The sequence below is a fragment of the Toxotes jaculatrix genome, chromosome 16, assembly GCF_017976425.1.
Source record: "Toxotes jaculatrix isolate fToxJac2 chromosome 16, fToxJac2.pri, whole genome shotgun sequence".
NCBI lineage: Eukaryota > Metazoa > Chordata > Actinopteri > Toxotidae > Toxotes > Toxotes jaculatrix.
The window spans coordinates 3,556,198-3,567,810 of record NC_054409.1 but is presented as its reverse complement, the minus strand read 5'-3'; the positions used below and the strand labels follow the sequence as shown (position 1 = coordinate 3,567,810).

The 11,613-nt window shown below is 40.5% G+C and overlaps 1 pseudogene; it reads left to right on the top strand.

Moving 5' to 3' along the window:
- Positions 1 to 10,721, top strand: part of LOC121195353 — an 11,286-nt pseudogene extending 565 nt beyond the window's left edge.
- Positions 10,722 to 11,613: the final 892 nt, after the last annotated feature.

Below are 11,613 nucleotides of genomic sequence, written 5' to 3'. Positions count from 1 at the left end.
AGAACAGAGGAGGAGCAGCAGAGAGGCTTTTGTGAAGATCACAGTGAACTTCCTGAGGAGAATGAAGCAGGAGGAGCTGGCTGACTGTCTGCACAGCAGTAAGAGGATTTCTCTAAAGATTCAACATGATGGACAAATGGGACATTTACTAACATCTCAAGACATGGAGGGACATATGTTCATGTGTGTTCTTTAGGGGGACGAACATGTCATGTTTTCTTTATGAATCAGTCATTGATGTTGTTTCTTGTTTGTTCATTCAGGACATGTTGCTCCAGTTTGTCAACGTAAACTTAAATCTACTCTGAAGAAGAAGTTCCAGTGTGTGTTTGAGGGGATCTCTAAAGCAGGAAACCCAACCCTTCTGAATCAGATCTACACAGAGCTCTACATCACAGAGGGAGGGACTGGAGAGGTCAATGATGAACATGAAGTCAGACAGATTGAAACAGCATCCAGGAAACCAGCCAGACCAGAAACAAGCATCAGACAAGAAGACATCTTTAAAGCCTCACCTGGAAGAGATGGACCAATCAGAACAGTGATGACAAAGGGAGTGGCTGGCATTGGGAAAACAGTCTTAACACAGAAGCTGACTCTGGACTGGGCTGAAGACAAAGCCAACCAGGACATACACTTCACATTTCCATTCACGTTCAGAGAGCTGAATGTGCTGAAAGAGAAAAAGTTCAGCTTGATGGAACTTGTTCATCACTTCTTTACTGAAACCAAAGAAGCAGGACTCTGCAGGTTTGAAGAGGTCCGGGTTCTGTTCATCTTTGACGGTCTGGATGAGTGTCGACTTCCTCTGGACTTCCACAACACTGAGATCCTGACTGATGTTACAGAGTCCACCTCAGTGGATGTGCTGCTGACAAACCTCATCAGGGGGAAACTGCTTCCCTCTGCTCGCCTCTGGATAACCACACGACCTGCAGCAGCCAATCAGATCCCTCCTGAGTGTGTTGACATGGTGACAGAGGTCAGAGGGTTCACTGACCCACAGAAGGAGGAGTACTTCAGGAAGAGGTTCAGAGAGGAGGAGCAGGTCAGAAGGATCATCTCCCACATCAAGACTTCACGAAGCCTCCACATCATGTGCCACATCCCGGTCTTCTGCTGGATCACTGCTACAGTTCTGGAGGATGTGTTGAAAACCAGAGAGGGAGGAGGGCTGCCCAAGACCCTGACTGATATGTACATCCACTTCCTGGTGGCTCAGTCCAAACTGAAGAATGTTAAGTATGATAGAGGAGCTGAGACAGATCCACACTGGAGTAAAAAAAACAGGAAGATGATTGAGTCTCTGGGAAAACTGGCTTTTGAGCAGCTGCAGAAAGGAAACCTGATCTTCTATGAATCAGACCTGACAGAGTGTGGCATCAATATCAGAGCAGCCTCAGTGTACTCAGGAGTGTTCACACAGGTCTTTAAGGAGGAGAGAGGACTGTACCAGGACAAGGTGTTCTGCTTCGTCCATCTGAGTCTTCAGGAGTTTCTGGCTGCTCTTCATGTCCATCTGACCTTCATCAAGTCTGGAGTCAATCTGCTGTCAGAAGAACAATCAACCTCCAACTGGTCTGAACTGTTCAGAGACAAACCTGATCCAACACAGCTCTATCAGAGGGCTGTGGACAAGGCCTTACAGAGTCCAAATGGACATCTGGACTTGTTCCTCCGCTTCCTCCTGGGTCTTTCACTGCAGACCAATCAGACTCTCCTACGAGGTCTGCTGACACAGACAGGACGTGGCCAATCAGCAAACAGTCCAGTACATCAAGAAGAAGATTGAAGAGACTCCCTCTGCAGAGCAAAGCATCAACCTGTTCCACTGTCTGAATGAACTGAATGATCGTTCTCTGGTGGAGCAGATCCAACAGTCCCTGAGTTTAGGACGTCTCTCCACAGATGAACTGTCTCCTGCTCAATGGTCAGCTCTGGTCTTCATCTTACTGTCATCAGAAAAAGATCTGGACGTGTTTGACCTGAAGAAATACTCTGCTTCAGAGGAGGCTCTTCTGAAGCTGTTGCCAGTTGTCAAAGTCTCTAACAAAGCTCTGTAAGTGTATAGATAGTTGGATTTATTCATAATTATATAAAGACTCTGCTATTTTATTCAGCAGGACGGAAAATAAATTCCTCTCTTCTTTAATTCCTTATCATCATCTCTGAGCTCTGAGCTGCATCACACTGAATCTGAATTAAAATAATGGATCCTACATTAAAGAGCCAAGTCTCAGCTTTAATTTGAGCAGGTTGACATCAGTATAGAAATAACTGTGTGGGAGATTCAGCCCTTTTAGTGGTTCAAAAGTAACTGGACAAATACACATGAAGTGAAACAAACTCATCAGATTTAATATTTACTGTAAAATCCTTTGCAGTCATTGACTGTAGTATCCATTATTATATTTTAGAGTGAATGTGCTGAGATCCCAAATAACATCATGTCTAACTGTCCAAATACTTACGGCCTTGACTGTACATGTCTGTTTATTACTGATTGTGTCATATTTAACTGTCATGTCTCCAACTTGTTGAGAATAAAACAGAAAGGATTTGAATCAGAGCCAATGAAAGATGATCATCAATGTAGAGACTCCTCATTAGTTAGCAGGTGGATAAAGAGCTGATATTTCTGCTTCACTCAACAAATCTGTGTTTGATGTTTGGCCCAGTTTTCAAATGCAGGTCTGTTAGTTTGCTGTGAGCTGCAGAGCAAACTGAGAGTTTTGTTCCTTTGATTGTCCTTTCAACACAAATGTTATTTGACTTTTTCTTCATTGTTTCCTCTTCAGACTGAGCAGCTGTAACCTCTCAGAGAGAAGCTGTGAAGCTCTGTCCTCAGTTCTCAGCTCCCAGTCCTCTAGTCTGAGACACCTGGACCTGAGTAACAATGACCTGCAGGATTCAGGGGTGAAGCTTCTGTCTGCTGGACTGAAGAGTCCACACTGTACCCTGGAGACTCTGAGGTCAGTTCACTGTCTGTTATTGTTGTAGATCTTATATCTTTAATCCACAACTGAACCTGGTTTATCTTCATCCAGAACTTCAACTTGAATCCATTCATCTTGAATGAATGAATGAGGTTTGAAATAGTTATTTTTCCATATTTTTACTTTTTCTTATCTCAGACTAAGAATTTTTCCTTCAGTTTCACGTCATTTCACTTTACTTTATGTGACCCAACTCAGGCTGTAGAGAGGTCTGAGGAATTAAAATGATAAACCTCAAAGTAATATATTTTACTTATACTGAGTGGTGACACAAATAACTAAAAAGTTCAAAAAGGAAGAGCAGCAGACATGCATTCAAACAAATATTAAGTTTATTTAAACCTAGATAATTAAGACAGGAAGTGTTGAGAACTAACAGACCTGAAAGAACAAAAGCACTCAGGTAAGTACAAATGATAGCCTTTATTCTACAGTATTGAAATATCCTAGATAGCACCAACTGAATACAACAATAAAAGTTTAAAACAAGGGCAGAGTCCTCACTGTGGGGAGATTCTATCACAACCTGCTTATACTCACACCATGTGCTCACCTGGTGCTGGTCCCACTAGAAGACACTTCAAACACTGCAAGTCTACAAACAATGCAAGTCTACAAACACTGAACTACACATGAGAAAATTCAAGACACAACCATGTGACCACCACCATTTATATTACCACACAGCATGCAGAGTGTGTACCCTGCAAACTGCTCCCCACAGGCTGGACCTCTACCTAAAAATAAAAACAATTGGTTCGGATAAAATGAACAAGAAAGGATTTATATGGACAGATAATTAAAAACTCAGTGAGTTCAGATGAGCTAATGTCGGTGCAGCAGAATCATTACATCAGTCCCTGTAAAAACAACATGTGAAGTAAATAAAGCCAGCCAATAAAAGAACCGCTCAGGCAAAGCAGCAGTCTGGATCTGGGCCTGAAAGAAACAGAAGGAGAGTTTATCACTAAATAACATAATAAATATTCTAGTTTCATTTGAAGTGAACAAAGATTCTTTAATCTGACAGAATTCCTGACACTGTTGACGCTTTTACTCTTATTGCATCACTGCAGCTCAGAATAACATGAGGAGACTTTGTGATGAGAATTGTTGATTAAAACTAAACCCTCTGATGTCTGTTAGAAAAACTGTCCACACACTTAAAGATTTCATATGATTATAAATGAACATCTCAATCAGACTGAGCCTATAAGAAGTTAACTGCTTTTTTCCATCCTGCTTTGGAAGCTGAAAGAGTTAATTCACTATTCCTTTTTTAACGTGCATCACACTGTCATAATAATTTGTTGCTAATTAAGTAAGAAACTTAAAAATAATTATAGTATTTATCTACATTATATCCTTGGTCTGACATTATCAATTGCAAATTATTTCTAGTTTTTCTTTTCATTTTGGGTCATGTGATCACCAAGCAAGACATTTTTCCTGGATCAGGACTGAACATTTGAAGTTTGATCCATTTCAGTGGTGAATCAAAGTCAGTTTTTAGTCTAACATGTCTGATTTGATCTTTATCTTCTAATTCCAGACTTGACTGAGCTCAGCAGCATGTTATGAATCTGTGTTGACATGAATAGTTGTATGAATGTTGTGGTGACATTTGGATGATGTGTGTAGAAGGCTGACATTATGATGATCCACAATAAGAGAAAGACAAAGTCCCTCTACTCATGTTAGTGAAAGCTCATTGATTAGGACATATCTGATTGGATTAGAAATGATTTTATCTACATGATTTATTCTTTATTCAGATTGAGTTCCTGCAGTTTGTCAGAGATCAGCTGTGCTTCTCTGGCCTCAGCTCTGAAGTCCAACCCCTCCCATCTGACAGACCTGGACCTGAGTGACAACAAGCTGCAGGATTCAGGAGTGAAGCTGCTGTGTGGTTTTCTGGAGAGTCCACACTGTAGACTGGAGACTCTGAGGTCAGTTCACTGTCTGTTACTGTTGTAGATCTTATATCTTTAATCCACAACTGAACCTGGTTTATCTTCATCTAGGACTGGAACTTGAATCCATTCATTTTGAATGAATGAATGAATGAATGAGATTTGAAATAGTTGTTGTTCCATATTGTGACTTTTTCTTTTCTCAGACTAAGAATTATTCCTTCTGTTTCACTTTATTTCCGTCATTTGTCATGAATAATGTCTGTTGACTTCAATGAAACCTTCAGAACTCACAGGAAGTAGAGGCTTGACTCCGCACCATAGAAAACCACAACAGCCCGTGGTTCATCACCAACCGCTTCACATTTCAAACAGATTTTCCCCAATCAGCGACACAACCACTGAGGAAAAAACTCTGGTTATTGGCAGCTCCATTTTTTGAAATGTGAAGTTAGAGACTCCACTGACCATAGTTAAATGCATTCCTGGGGCCAGAGCGGGTGATGTTGAAGCATATTTAAAACTGCTGGCTAAGGATGAACGTAGATTTGGTAAGATTGTTATTCACGTCGGCGGTAATGACACCCGAGTACGCCAATTGGAGGTCACTAAAATTAATGTGGAATTGGTGTGTAACTATGCCAAAACAATGTTGGACTCCATAGTTTTCTCTGGACCCCTGCCCGATTTGACCAGTGATGACATGTTTAGGTGGTGTCCAGCAAACGACGTAGCCTTCATTGACAACTGGAAAACTTTTTGGGGAAAACCCACTTTGGATGGTGCAGCTCTCATATCTAGAAATATGGCAGATTTTATTAGACAACCAAAATCATGACAACCCTGAGTTGAGACCAGGAGGCAGAGTTGCAGTCCTACATGCTTCTCTGCAGTTTCTCTAGGGCTGTCACCCTCCCATGATTCCTACCATTCCAACAATTCCCTTCCTATAGAGACTGTGTTTGCTTCTCAGCTCCAAAGCCTTATCCTCTGCCTCTCATATCCAAACTGAAAGACAGAAAAACCAGTCCTATTTGCAGTGGTGTATCGTCCACCTGCTGCTTACTCAGAGTTTTTGTCTTAATTCACTGAATTTGTATCTGATTTAGTGCTTAGTATGGACAAAGCAATCATAGTGGGTGACTTTAATATTCATGTAGATACCCACAATGACAGCCTTAAGACTGCATTCAATTCAGTATTAGACTCAATTGGCTTCTTTCAAAATGTTAACAAACCAACTCACTGTTTTAATCACACCCTTGATCTTGTACTGACTTATGGCATAGAAGCTGAATATTTGACTGTATTCTCTCAGAACCCTCTTTTATCCCATCATTCTTTAATAACATTTGAATTTACAATAATGAACTGCACAACATCTGGGGAAAAAATAACTACTGTAGATATTTGTCTGATAATGCTGTTACCAAATATAAGGAAATTATTCCAAATCGATCTCATCGGTAAGACCTAAACCATCTTAGTGCGGCAATTAAATGTTCCAGTCTCTGTAGTAGGATGTGATGGTCAGTGGTGTCAAATGCAGCACTAAGATCTAACAAGACCAGTACAGAGACGAGTCCTTTGTCTGATGCACTTAGTAGGTCATTTGTAACTTTCACTAATGCTGTCTCTGTGCTATGATTCACTCTGAATCCTGACTGAAAATCCTCAAATAAATTATTGTTCTGTAGAAAGTCACACAACTGATTGGCAACTGCTTTCTCATGAATCTTAAAGAGAAAGGGAAGGTTAGATATAGAGTAGGCTTTTTAAGAAGTGGTTTAATTACTTACTTCACAGAACTGTGGTACATAGCCCTTTAGTAAGGAGGAATTTATCATATCCAGTAAAGAGATGCTGATTAGGGGTAAAATTCCTTGAGGAGCCCGGTGGGGATCAGGTCTAAAAGACAGGTTGATGGTTTGAGAAATTATAGAAGTTAGTTGGTGAAGATCAATGGAAAAGAAACTTTCTAAATACATATCAGGTTTTACTGTTTCTGAAGTTCCTGTGCTTAAAGAAAAATCAGTGCTAATTGAGGACAGGAGGTGATCAATTTTGTGTCTGATAGGTAGAATTTTATTATTAAAGAAGCCCATGAAGTCGTTACTGCTGAGAGCAATAGGAATACATATATCAATAGAGCTGTGACTCTCTGTCAGCCTGGCTACAGAGCTGAAGAGAAACCTGGTGTTGTTTTTATCGATTCAATCTCAATATCATATGACAGAACAAGGTCAAGGGTGTGGTTAAAACAATGAGTTGGTTTATTTACACTTTGAGAAGCCAATTGAGTCTAATAATGAGACAAATGCAGAGCTAAGGCTAACATTGTTAACATCCACATGAATATTGAAATCACTTACAATAATGACTTCATCTGTACTGAGAACTAGATTTGACAAAAACTCAGAGAATTCAGACAGAAACACAGAGTTTGGCCCAGGAGGGAGGTACACTATAACAAATTGAACTGGCTGTAATGTTTTCCAGGTTGGATGAGAAAACCTAAGCACAAGGCTTTCAAATGAATTATAATTGATCAACTGCAACTATGGCAAATGCACTCAAAGATGATGGAGACAGCCTGAGTGTAAGAATCCTCTGACTCTAAAATCATGATTCAAATTTCACTAAACCTAAAAACTGGTAAATGGCTGCGTTTATATAGAACTTTTACCCACAGCTCTTTACATGCTGCCTCTCATTCATCCATTCACACACACTGATGGCAGCCAGCTGCCATACAAGCTGCCGGTCTGGCCATCAGGGCTGGTTTGAGGTTGAGGTTTTTAGCGTAAGGACACTTGATGTTGACAGGAGGAGAGCTGTGATTAATGGACAAACATGTCTACCTGCTGAGACACAGCTGCCCTGTACTTACAACTAATAAACTATTTTATCAGAGGATTCAAACTAAATCAAATCAGGTACCAACATTAATACAGTTACAGTCAAGACCTGAAGTATTTGGACAGTTATTGTTCTTCAGACTCTGAGCTTCAGCACATTGAATCTGAATTAAAATAATGGATCCTACATTAAAGAGCCAAGTCTCAGCTTTAATTTGAGCAGGTTGACATCAGTATAGAAAGAACTGTGTGGGAGATTCAACCCTTTTAGTGGTTCAAAAGTATCTGAACAAACACACATGAAGTGAAACATCAGATTTAATATTTAGTGTAAAATCCTTTGCAGTCATTGACTGTAGTATCCATTATTATATTTTAAAGTCAGTCTGCTGAGAGCCCGAAGAACAAAACGTGTAACTGTCCAAATACTTATGGACTTATAATGTAATAAACAGACATGTACAGTACATGTCTGTTTATTACTGATTGTATCATATTTAACTGTCCAACTGTACCAAATTGTTGAGACATGAGCAAACTGAGAGTTTTGTTCCTTTGATTGTCCTTTCAACACAAATGCTATTTGACTTTTTTTTTCATTGTTTCCTCTTCAGACTGAGCAGCTGTAACCTCTCAGAGAGAAGCTGTGTAGCTCTGTCCTCAGTTCTCAGCTCCCAGTCCTCTAGTCTCAGAGACCTGGACCTGAGTAACAATGACCTGCAGGATTCAGGAGTGAAGCTTCTGTCTGCTGGACTGAAGAGTCCACACTGTACCCTAGAGACTCTCAGGTCGGGATTCATCAACCTATTTAGCTGATGATTTGTTCATATCTGATTTACATCAGTGGATAAACAGCCAACTTGTGTAGGATTGTTCAAAGTAAATTTTACTGAAGTTCAGCAGAACTTTCTAGACTCAGACAATTCATAATTTCTCTTGTTTATGCTTCAGTTGTTGATTTTTTTAATCCTACAGATAATGTTTAAGGAATTTGCCTTAAATACATTGAACCTGGACCAAAATGGACCAGAACCAAAAACAAAAATATGAACAAAAAAGGACAACAAAACAGACCAGCAGGTGTTGACAGAGGGTTTCTGTGTGATGTTGTGTGTGTCTGCAGGCTGTCAGGATGTCTGATCACAGAGGAAGGCTGTGCTTCTCTGGCCTCAGCTCTGAGCTCCAACCCCTCCCATCTGAGAAAGCTGGACCTGAGCTACAATCATCCAGGAGACTCAGGAGTGAAGCTGCTGTCTGCTGGACTGAAGGATCCACACTGGAGACTGGACACCCTCAGGTATGGAGAGACCTGCTGCAGCCACAGACAGTGTGTGATAGAGGAGGAAGAGCTGGAAACATTTAGTGTGTCACAGCTGATGACAGATCTCTACAGAAGTGCTTTGAATTGAACAACAACACAAAGTGGGATTTTCTCTAATTCTGACTTCAGTATCTCATCAGGACTCACTGTGTCATATTTAAGAGAAAATATGTGACAATCATTAAATCAGGTGTGGTCAGCTGTTTTCTGTGACCTGAGCAGGACTTTCTCAGACTGGATTTCATGCTGCATCAGCACAAAGCCAGCATGGAAACATTTGAGCTGCTGCTGGTTGAACTACTCCTGAACCAACAGGGTCACTTTGAGCACTCAGAGTGCTTTCACCACAACAACCCCAAAGACGTTAGATACCTGTTCAGTGCTGACACACTAATAATAACATCCCAACAATAATAAGACCATCTACACTGCTCAGAGACATTCATCTGCCAGTGTCTCAAACCAAGGAGGAAATGAAATCAGGTCTCTGATCACGTCTCTGTCTTCAAAAATATCCATGATCAATAATCAGCTGAACCTCTCTGACATCCTGATCTTGTCACTCTGAGATCTTTTGTTGTGTCTGACACCAAAAGTGATATCAAATGGAGAAGACAAATGATGAAATCATTCCTCCATGTCACCTCCCTGCTCTGTATAATTCCAAGATAAGGACTCCATGTCCTTTGTCTCTGTGCTGAATGAACAGAATAATCAAACCATCTGTGTATGAGAGCCATGTAATGTCCATGTTTGCATGCTGAAAGAGAATGTGCTGGTCTGACCCCCCTCCTCCTTTCAGGGTGGAGCCTGGTGGACTCCGATGGTTGAGACCAGGTCTGAGGAAGTGTAAGTGTGGTTTTCATTTGATTCCTGAAAACAAAGCAGCTCACATTCAACCATCTTCAGAGTGTCAACCAATGATCAGGTGATTGATCAATAACTGCAGCTGTGTTGTGTCTTCTTCTCTCCATCAGATTTCTGTGAACTCACCATCGACACAAACACAGTGTACAGAAACCTCAAACTGTCTGACAACAACAGGAAGGTGACACATGTGGTGGAGGATCAGTCATATCCTTATCATCCAGACAGATTTGACCAGTGGCCTCAGCTGCTGTGTAGTAATGGTCTCACTGGTTGCTGTTACTGGGAGGTTGAGTGGAGAGGAAGGGTTTATATATCAGTGAGTTACAGAGGAATCAGAAGGAAAGGAGGCAGAGTAAATTCTGTGTTTGGAAGGAACGATCAGTCCTGGAGTCTGTACTGCTCTGATGTTGGTTACTCTGTTTGGCACAATAACAGAAAGACACCTGTCTCCTCCTCCTCCTCCTCCTCCTCTTCATCATCTTCCTCTGTCTCTAACAGAGTAGCAGTGTATGTGGACTGTCCTGCTGGCTCTCTGTCCTTCTACAGAGTCTCCTCTGACTCACTGATCCACCTCTACACCTTCAACACCACATTCACTGAACCGCTGTATCCTTGGTTTGGGTTCTGGTCGTCTGGTTCGTCAGTGTCTCTGTGTAGAGTGTAGCAGAGAGAATCTCCTCCTGTTAGAGAAACTCTCTCACTGTTGAACAGATAGTTCAGTCTGTACATGTCTGTCTCTTTCACTCACACACACCTTTTCAGATTCATGTATTAAAGCAGTTTATTTGTTAAACTCTTCTAAATGATTCCTTGTAAACTTCTTCCTCTTCCAGTCCTTTAAAGATGGAAGCTACGATTATTACAGGAGAAAAATGTTGCTGACTTTGACTTTTTTAAGATTCTAATCATGATCTTGTCCTTTCACATTAAAAGCATCATTGTGAACATCAGTGTTTTGTCTTTCTCTGAATCTTGGGACAGCTGAACTGATTCAGTTCAAACTGAAATGTTGCCACAGTTTATCTGAAAGATCTGAAAAAAAAAAAAACTTTCAGAGGTTCACAGAGTTAGAAAGCTCCTGACTACTCTGAAGAGTTTGAGCCTCGATTCTATGAATTTTAAAAGTCAACTTAAAAAAAAGACTCAGAAAAGATGAGATTGAAAACCAGCAGCTGAAATTTGACTTTTACTGCTGATGTCATTCGTCATTTTCATTTTCACACTGCATCACATATTTCTGACAGTCCTTTCCCTTGTGATGTTTTCCACAGTCACCCTGGTTGTTGTGTTTTTAACAGTGCAGCGTAACTTCCACTTTACATCAGCTACTTTTTATTTTTAACAAGTTCATTAAACTGTTGGAATATGTTACAGTGCATCCCCTGGTTGTAAGTTAGTCCAGAGATCATCTATAACCATCATTGTTTATTGGATATATCCTGTGTCACCTTTGTTGCCATTTTACACAGTGCACAGCCTCCATTAAATTCTTTTACAGCGTATTTCCTGAATGAATTTTTTTTACAGTGCATCTCCTACTTTTACAGTGATCCTTTTAGTTGTCACATTTTTTTTACAGTGTATCTGCTTGTACTGAAAACATGGATGGAATAATACATGGAACATTATTCAAACTATGACCAGTCCTCATCTTC